The sequence below is a fragment of the Equus przewalskii genome, chromosome 12 (assembly GCF_037783145.1).
Source record: "Equus przewalskii isolate Varuska chromosome 12, EquPr2, whole genome shotgun sequence".
In the NCBI taxonomy this organism is placed as follows: Eukaryota; Metazoa; Chordata; class Mammalia; order Perissodactyla; family Equidae; genus Equus; species Equus przewalskii.
Window position 1 is genome coordinate 18,230,429 of NC_091842.1, and position 10,821 is coordinate 18,241,249.

Genomic DNA, 10,821 nt, shown 5'->3' on the forward strand with positions numbered 1-10,821 from the left:
TTTGCTGAGAAAGATTCACCCTGAGCTAACATCCACTGCCAATCCTCCTCTTTTTTTCTCTTGAAGAAGATTAGCCCTGAGCTAAAATCTGTGCCAATCCTCCATTTTTTTTTATGTGGGATGCCTCCACGGCGTGGCTGTTGAGTGGAGTATGTCTGCACCTGGGATCTGAACCTGCGAACCAGGGCCACCAAAGCAGAGCATGCGGAACTTTAACCACCCGGACACTGGGCCAGGCCCTCATTTCTTTCTCTGCTGATCAAGATCTTTCTCCAAAAGTTTTGTTGATTAACCATTTGAAAGCATTGTTGACTGGAAATATTGGAAAGCATCATCGGTCCCTCACCACCAGGAAGGCTTATTCCTGGTTTGTCATGTACCATGTTGGAGGGAAAGTGGTTTCCTTTAGAGCCTTCCAGGAAACATTTGAGCAAAGACAGCACCAGAGCAGAGAAAGGCTTGTCATCAAGTCCTATGAAAGAAACAAAAGTTAGTAAAGTTCCTTTAATTAGTATTAGAATTCAATTCAAAACATTGGGATACCATTATTTGCATAGAGTTTTTATAGCATTGTGAAAAGCAATAGAAGCAGAGTCTTATAATAATAATTCCTAGAATCAAGCAAGACACTAATTCTGAATTGTAGATTAGTTCTAAACCATTAGTTCTAATACCTGAGGGTACCAACTAAATAAGTCAAAAACTTCTGAGTCTTCTGTTTCTTGAAATAATCAGCCTAAAATAATCGTTGTGCTAAAGAGACACATTTGGGGTGGCACAATTTCTTGCTTCTCTAAGAAGTTTCAGATTCTAGAAGTTGAGTTGGCAGACTGTTCCATCTCATTGAACCAGTCTCTTAGTCCTGACAATAGATCAGTTCAGTTAAACTCATTTTAGAAAGTAGTGATACAGGTGGGCTCCCAAAGTCAGGTCTGTATATTGTAAGCAAGCAATCAGGTATTTAATAAGAAATAAAACAAAAACAAAGGTTAATGGTTGGAGCAAATTATAAACCAATTTCTGAGCCTGGGGGGCAGCCAGTCAAGATTTCTAGATGTCAGGGTTGAAGCATCTTTCATAGTTTGAAATATCTCTGATGATGTCATCAGTGTTCAGGTAAACTTTCTGAGTGGCTCATATAATGACAGACATGAAGATTGTTTAACATGGGATCGTGTGGTGATTTCTCTGAAGTTTATATCAAGTCTTCTAGCTTCACATTGCAAGGCTTCAGGAAGAAGGGCAGTTTTAATTCTCAATGATCCCCAGTCAAAAAGATGAAAGAAAATTAGAAACTTTAGTTTGGAGATTTGTAGCCTGATGTTTGAGGAAACTAGAAGAATTCAGAATCCAGTTCGGTTTACAGGCAGAAAATAAAAACTTAAAAAACAATAAACAGCATTAGAATTTAATATCCACAAAGCTGTGTTACTGAAACATAATGTTTCTTTCTAAAATCACCCTAATTTTAACCAAAGATAACCAAATTAAGATTAATTTGTTTGCAAAATATCTAGTTTCAATAAACTTGGCTTAATTACTTACATAAATACAGCAGGAATAGAGATTGACCATATAGGCTCTTTTAAATTTGCTTTGCTGGAACTTTTAATAAGGAATCTCCAGATTTAACTGTTAATAGCCTCTCAAGGCTAAGAAGCCAAGCCAAATACTTACCATCGGATTCCACCTGCACTACACATAGATTTGAGTGAATTCCTCTCTTTTTGAGGTTCCCAACATATCTTGAGGTCTCGGCACCCACTAGGAAGTGACCTTCTTCACTCACCTGGGCAGGCTGTTAGGAATCCTATAAGTAAGGTACCAGGCTGTTTTCCAAAGGGCTTTGTTGGCTTCATAGGGTCAACTTTAGTTCCTTAAAGCTGTTTGGTCATATCTTAGTTTATGCATGTCTCTCTCAAATATGACATTTCCATCAAAGCCTTGGTAATACAACCAGTATTTCCAATTGTGTGCTGTCATAAGTAAAACAGATTCTTATTGAACTTATGTAAATGATTATATTGCCATAAAAGTAATAATACTCACTGAGAGTTTCTGAATTCTGGAGGGATCAGGTAGGGAGGAAAAGTAAATGCTTATTCTTTGTTCACAAAGGTATATCTTGCCAGATTGTTGATAGCTTAAGAGAAGATTTAAAGAATCTGGAAAAACATTAAAGAACCTGCAATATTTTAAGCACAAAGTGATAAAAATTATAATCATCCTCATCAGTTCATTCACTCTCATATTATTAATGTAACTAATCTCATTATTAACCTTGTTCTTCTTGAATCCAGTTTTTCAATTAGTTCTCTCAACCTTTCTTGATAATTGAGGGTGATAAGGACAGTGATGATTCCAAGAAGTTTTTAAAGTTTTCATTAAGGCTTGTAAGATTTGCCCAGTGAATTGTGTGCCTCAATCACTGGAGGTTGTGGAAAGCATACCCCAAGTGGGAAACATACAGTTTGTTTGCCATTGTGAGGGCATCAGCCTTGTGGCCAGGGAGAGCTTCAACCCATCCAGAAAACATAGGTACAATAATAAGTACATATTGATAACTCATACTAAGAGTAGCAGTTGAATGAAATCCAGCTGCAGGTGGTCAAGGGATCCAGAGGGAGGAGGTCTGAAGGCTCTGGGGACAAAAATACCTTTCCCTATGGTGGCTAAAGGAATGCAAAAACCAAAACATGGGATTTTCAAGGGAGCCTGGAAGAACCAAGTGGCTGTCTTGAGTTTTCCATAGTTCCAGCTGTTTATCTCATTTACAATCAGTGTTTACCCATCTTAATTTCTCTGAGTCAGGAGCAGACTTTTGCCATGTTATGAGGACATCAGGACAGCAAAAGTCTGACAACGAATGGCTATTCTTAAATCTTTGTGTTTTTTTTATATTCTCTTCTCAGGAGCAGACCTAATAGTCCAAGAAAACTTTGGGGTTGGCCCCGGGGCCAAGTGGTTGAGTTCGCACACTCCACTGCAGGCGGCGCAGTGTTTCGTTGGTTTGAATCCTGGGTGCGGACATGGCACTGCTCATCAAAACCACACTGAGGCAGCGTCCCACATGCCACAACTAGAAGGACCCACAACAAAGAATATACAACTATGTACCAGGGGGCTTTGGGGAGAAAAAGGAAAAAAATAAAATCTTCAAATTAAAAACAAACAAACAAACAAAAAACACTTTGTCTTTTTAACAGATGAAAGGAAATTAAGATTTAGTTTTACATAAGTACAATTATTGATATTAAAGCCTAGTTCCACAACCCTTAAAATGACAATCCAATTTTTAACCAACTTGATCACACAAGGTAAAATTCCCTCTTCCCAGCTTTCTATATACATTTAGTTTGACCTTCTTTTTTTCTTCACATTATGAAACAAAATTACACTTATTTCCCTTAAGAAAAATGCATCTTCATATTAGAATTTTTTAACCTTTAGAAACGTTAATTTCTAGTGAAAAATAAGTAAATAATTATGAAATGCCTTTTATATTTAATATATTTATAAATAGTAATAAATGTAAAATAAGTATAAAATAAATTTATAAATAGTAATAAATATTTATAACTATAATAAATATATTTATTAATATGTATACTTACATATTTAATGTTTACTAATATTTATGTTAATATAAAATATTGTACTAATATATTTATTTTACATTCTATGTTCTGTAAATTGGCAGATTTATAAATACTTTCTAGAAACATGTGCTTTCTCATAGAAAATTTTTCAGTGTTGAATAGAACATGTTTACTAATAGATCCAAATATCTTTAGTTCCTCTGTAATAGAAAGGCAAAAGTACCATAAAGCTATGTTTAATAATTAACGTTTCATTATTTTATCTTATTCGGACATGATCTAGACATTCAATGAATTTTCATCACTTAATTTAACTTAGCAAAATTCTAAAGTTTCAAGTTACCAAAGAGATTTGGAAAACTATTTTTTAGGTACATATACCATATAATGCTAAAGAGTTCACCTAAAAACTTTTTATCTTACTTATATCTATCTAAATCACTTGCTCTCAATAATTATGTTTAGATTACCCATGAAAATTTCATGGGACATTAGACAAAATCAGCCATCATTTTAAGTTATTTTTTTTTCTGACAAACATTACAACAGAGATAACATGAATTTAACTAGTAAACCCCAGGTGGAATAAATGTTGTTTATCTGCGTTATATTCAAGATTTTTTATTTTTCCTTTTTTCTCCCAAAGCCCCCCAGTACATAGTTGTGGGTCCTTCTAGTTGTGGCATGTGGGATGCTGCCTCAGCATGGCTTGACGAGTGGTGCCATGTCCACACCCAGGATTCAAACTGGCAAAACCCTGGGCTGCCAAAGCAGACTGCGCGAACTTAACCACTCGGCCACAGGACCGGCCCCCTCTGTTATATTCAATGTTGGTAACTTTAAAGACATGTCTTTTTTAAGTCAACAAACTTATGGTAGCTTTTATGTACCAAAGATTAATCCTAGATCATGTGAACTTGAAAACATTTGGATTAGTCTTCATATTTCTGAGAATCTAGAATACCCAGTCCTTACAAGTGCTTGACCTAGAACCAGCTATACAGAGCTCTTTTACAAATCAGTTTTAGCAGTACCATCTGGAGGTAGAAAAATACCATACATTTACAACACATACACAGACAGATACATAGATAGATAGATAGACAGACACATACATAGAGACCCCACAGCTATTGTTTTAAAATTACTACTATGAATAAGGTATAGTTATACAAAACTCACTAGTTATAAAAGAACAGTTGGATCCAAGTTTTGTTTGGGGAAGGGAATAGGTTAAGTTTATCCATTCATGTGGCTAAGCTCTTTTACTAATATTTGTGGGGAATACTTTCTAAGATTTATATTTGCCCTTGACAAATAATCTTATGGAGACTGTGGCAAGGGAGATTTTATAGCAGTTTGTATTTTAAAAAGGCCTTGTCTCCCTTTCTTTTCCTTCAGTTTTAGGAATCTAGGATGATCTAGATAAAAGTTCCCAAGAGGAGGCCTTTGAGACATAAAAGTTTTACCAGATCTCCTCTTGCCAATCTTTTTTTCTTCTTCTTCTTCCCAAAACCCCCAAATACATAGTTGTATATTCTAGTTGCAGGTCCTTCTAGTTGTGCTATGTGGGATGCTGCCTCAGCATGGCCAGATGAGTGGTGCCATGTCCACACCGAGGAACCAAACCTGTGAAACCCTGGGCTACTGCAGTGGAGCACACGAACTTAACCACTCAGCCATGGGGTCAGCCCCAACTTCATTAATTTTTAGTTTTAGTTTCCTCTTTCCCCTTACCAGAAAATCCCTCAGAGCCTCCTCAACTCTAGGAGGGGCATATATAAGGACTCTCCTTTGAAGGTAGATATGGGGATGTCTGTAAGGTCATTAACTTAGCAGATTTTTGCTTATGGTTGTAGTCTTTTCTTTTATGTGCCTCTTATCTCTTTAATGTTCCATTAGCTTTTTGCAATGAAACTTTCAGTGAAGCTATTTTGGAGTTTTGAAGACTTTGCTTTTAAGTGCTCTTCCCTTTTTTTTTTAAAGATTGGCCCTGAGCTAACATCTGTTGCCAGTCTTTTTTTTTCTTCCTCTCCCCAAAGACCTCCAGTACATAGCTGTATATTCTAGTTGTAGATCCTTCTGGTTCTACCATGTGGGACGCCACCCCAGCATGGCTTGATGAGCGGTGCTAGGTCCACCTCCAGGATGTGAACCTGTGAAACTCTAGGCTACCGAAGTGGAGTGTGTGAACTTAACCACTTAATTATATCCTCAAAGACCCTTTATCCAAATGAGGTCACATTCACAGGTTCTGGGGGTTAGTTCATATCTGTTGGGGGGCCACCATTCAACCCACTACAGAAGGTATCCATGTGCTCTTTTCCTTTCTGCACAAATCTTCATTTTCTACACATTTCTATGATTGAATTCTATATTGATGGTTAGAAGTCATTAAAGTACTCCCTGATGGCTGTTTTGGGCCTGCCCAAATATTATTGTCCTCCCCTACCACAAGAAATGCGCACACACACACACACACACACATAACACATCTACACACAGAGATTAACACACTGTACACAGGCACTTGTACAGAAATGTGCATGTGTGGGGGACTGGAATTGGCCACCCCAAGATATGTCTTTTTTTTTTTTTGAGGAAGATTAGCCCTGAGCTAACATCTGCTGCCAATCCTCCTCTTTTTGCTGAGGAAGGCTGGCCCTGAGCTAACATCCATGCCCATCCTCCTCTACTTTATATGTTGGACGCCTACCACAACATGGCTTGCCAAGCGCCTGGGATCCGAACCAGTGAACTTTAGGCTGCCGAAGTGGAACGTGCGCATTTAACCACTGCGCCACCGCCACCGAGGTAGCCCCTGTCTCTTTGCCTTGAGGATTATTTTGGGCTGGTTACTTTTAAAAACTGCAGACAGGAAAGAAACTCTAAACAGTAGAATTTATGTACCCTTTGTTAAGCGACATTTACATTTGTAAGGGAAACCTCCATCTGCAAAGGTGTCTCCCTCTCTGTACCAGGAAGAAGGTGGGGTGACTTTATCTCTAGAAATACTTATCAATGTGGAAGGCAAGGACTTAAATCTGCATAATAACCTTACCCTTGTTTACTGTGCTTTTCTGGTAACCTCCTGTAACTGACTCCCCCCACCCCCACATCCTCCTTTGTCTTTAGCTGAGGATGATATTTAAGGTGGTGACTTCAGCCATTTTGGTGAGTTGCTCAGTTTGCCTGAGCCTCTCCCATGGATACATGTTATAAAGCTTTGTTTAATTTTCTCCTGTTATTCTGTCTCATGTGAATTTAATTTGTTTTCCGGGCAGAAGGACCCAGAGTAGGTAAAGGAAATGTCTTGCTGATTTCATTCATTCCACACATATTTAACGAGTGCCCACTCTGTACTAGGCCCTGTGGAGGCACTGAAAAAACCCCAATAAACAAGACAGCAAGCCCATGCCTTGTTTACATTCTGGTATAATATTTACATGCTCACAATGAGCATAATACAGATGCAGAATATGCAAGGCTTTTATATTCCCAGTGCTCCCAGAAGGGCTGAATTCAGCAATTCTAGGCCATAGGCATCAAGGAATGTGAAGGCCCCTAAGGCAAATATAGAAAGTCACTATCAAAGTAGTTTTACAAACCACAAACCATTGATTAAGAGAAACATTTGTGAGCAGGGATGAACCCTATTTTTGAAAGAGCAAATCTCTGTATTGTTGTTGAGGGGCTTAGAGTTCTGAGTATGAGATAGAGGAGTCTGAACAAAGGGGACGAACTGGGCCTTATACAGACAGGGCCATGACTGCATACACATGCTGGATTTGAGGTGGGACACAAGGACAAGGAGTGGTGGGCCACATGGAGGGGAGAGAGACTGATGACAGGAGACACATATCAGAAGCCAGTGATCAGAATTTGGCAATGATGTGTGCAGGATAAGGTGAGACTAATAAATATAACATCATGGGATTATCTACCAAAACTGGCACTCAGACTAGTGTGATGGGCATGTGATGTGGCAACTTAGCTGGGCTGAATGACAGAACCCAGAATTCCTTTTCTGGTATGATTCCAGTCAGGGTGGGCTACAAGTGATATTCTCTCATGGGAGTCAGAAGATGGAAGGAAGGCAGCAGGCATTTTGTAGCACACGCATAGCTCTCTCTGTTATTCACATAATTGTTCTCTCTTCCCTCTGGATCTTCCCTCCTGAGTGCTTGTGAATAAGCTTGCACGTGTGCCCGTGGGGCTTCAACCTACTTGTGACCTTCCCTTCCTAACTGCCTGCCTCCTTGTGGACTTTGGGCTGCTTAGCCTGAACCCAGAATTGCATAAGCCAATCCCTTATAAGTAAACCATCTAAAAATACTAGTATTAGGATTAGCAGTTTATTTATAATTAGTACTTATTTATTTATAATTAGCATTTTATGTATAATTAACTAGTATTTTATAAAGTGTTAGAAGTTCAAATATTTTTTTAAAAATCCAAGTATATATTTGTTTATTTTTTTGTCCAATTGCTCTGGCTAGGTTTTCCAATACTATGTTAAACAAGAGTCGTGAAAGTGGGCATCCTTGTCTGGTTCCTGTTCCCAAAGGGATAGCTTTGTTTTCCACCATTGAGTATGATGTTAGCTGTGGGTTTGTCATATATGGTCTTTATAATATTGAGGTACTTTCCTTCTATACCCATTTTATTCAGGGTTTTTATCATAAATGGATGCTGTATCTCGTCAAATGATTTCTCTGCGTCTACTGAGGTGATTATGTGATTTTTATTCTTCATTTTGTTAATGTGGTGTATCACATTGATTGATTTGCAGATGTTGAACCATCCCTGCATCCCTGGAATAAATCCCACTTGATCATGATGTATGATCCTTTTAATGCATTGTTGCACTTGATTGACTAATATTTTGTTGAGGATTTTTTCATCTATGTTTATCAGTGATATTGGTCTGTAATTTTCTTTTTTGTGTTGTCCTTGTCTGGTTTTGGTGTCAGGGTAATGATGGCCTCATAAAATGAGTTAGGAAGCATCCCTTCCTCTTCAATTTTTTGGAAGAACTTGAGAAAGATAGTTATTAAATCATCTTTGAAAGATTGGTAGAATTCACTGGGGAAGCCATCTGGTCCTGGGCTTTTGTTTTTTGGGTGTTTTTTTTATTGCTGTTTTGATTTCCTTACTAGTAATTGATCTATTCAGATTCTCTATTTCTTCTTGATTCAGTTTTGGAAAGTTGTATGATTCTAAGATTTTATCCATTTCTTCTAGATTATCCACTTTGTTAGCATATAGCTTTTCATAGTATTCTCTTACAATCCTTTGTATTTCTGTAGTGTCTGTTGTAATTTCTCCCCTTCATTTCTGATTTATTTGTTTGAACCTCCTCTCTTTTTTCCTTTGTGAGTCTAGCTAGTCTAGTCAATTTTTTTTTTTTAAAGATTTTATTTTTTCCTTTTTCTCCCCAAAGCCCCCCGGTACATAGTTGTGTATTCTTCGTTGTGGGTTCTTCTAGTTGTGGCATGTGGGACACTGCCTCAGCGTGGTCTGACAAGCAGTGCCATGTCCGCGCCCAGGATTCGCACCAACGAAACCCTGGGCCGCCTGCAGCGGAGCGCGCGAACTTAACCACTCGGCCACAGGGCCAGCCCCTAGTCTAGTCAATTTTTTTTGTTTTCAAAGAACCAGCTCTTAGTTTCATTGATCTTTTTTATTGTTTTTTAAGTCTCTATTTCATTTATTTCCACTCTGATTTTTATTATTTCCTTCCTTCTACTAATTTTAGACTTCATTTGTTCTTCTTTTTCTAGTTCCTTTAGGTGTATAGTTAAATTGTTTATTTGAGATTTTTCTTGTTTGTTGAGGTAGGACTCTATTACTATAAACTTCCCTCTTAGTACTGCTTTTGCTATATCCCATAAATTTTGGTATGTTGTATTTTCATTTTCATTTGTCTCTGGGTACTTCATGATTTCTCTTTTGATTTCTTCACTGGCCCAATAGTTGTTCAGTAGCATTTTGTTTAATCTCTGCACATTTGTGACTTTTCCAGTTTTCTTTTTGTAGTTGATCTCTGGTGTCATGCCAGTGTGGTCAGAAAAGATGCTTGGTAGTATTTCAATCTTCTTAAATTCATTGAGACTTGTTTTGTGGCCTAATACGTGATCTATCCTGGAGAATGTTCTATGTGCATTCAAAAAGAATGTGTACTCTGCAGTTTTTGGATGAAATGTTCTGTATGTATCTACTAAATCCATCTTGTCTAAGGTATCATTTAAGGCCAATGTTTCCTTATTATCCTTCTGTCTGGATGATCTATCCATTGGTGTAAGTGGAGTGTTAAAGTCTCCTACTATTATTGTGTTACTGTCAATTTCTCCTTTTATGTCTGTTAATATTTGCTTTATGTGTTTAAGTGCTCCTATGTCAGATACATAGATATTTGCAAGTGTTATGTCCCTTGTTGGCTTCTTCCCTCTGTCGTTATATAATGCCCTTCTTTATCTCTTGTTACAGTTTTTTTAAGTGTATCTTGTCTGATATAAGTATTTCTACCCCAGCTTTCTTTTCTTTGTCATTTGCATGGAGTATCTTTTTCCATCCCTTCACTTTCAGTTTGTGAGTGTTTTTCCATCTGAAGTGTGTCTCTCATATGTAGAATATATACGGGTCTTGTTTTTTTTTAATCCAATCAGCCACCCTATGTCTTTTGATTGGAGCACTTAGTCTATTTACATTTAAAGTGACTATTGATATATACTCACTTATTGCCATTTATTGCTTTTTTTCTGGATGTTTTTGTAGTTCTTCTTTGTTCCTTTCTTCTTCTCTTGCTCTGTTCCCTTGTGATTTGATGGCTTTCTTTAGTGTTATGTTTGGGTTCCTTTCTATTTATTTGTTTATTTTAAAGATTGGCACCTGAGCTAACAACTGTTGCCAATCTACTATTTTTTCTTTCCGCTTTTTTCTCCCTAAATCCCCCCAGTACATAGTTGTATAATTTAGTTGTGGGTCCTTGTAGTTGTGGCACATGGGATGCTGCCTCAGCATGGCCTGATGAGTGATGCCATGTCTGTGACCAGGATCCAAACCAGTGAAGCCCTGGGCCGCTGAAGCAGAGTGCATGAACTTATCCACTCGGCCATGGAGCCAGCCCCTATGTTTTACGCATTTATTATAAGTTTTTGGTTTGTGATTACCATAAGATTCATATGTAATGTCAACATTGACTTTAGTCAAGCCATTTTAA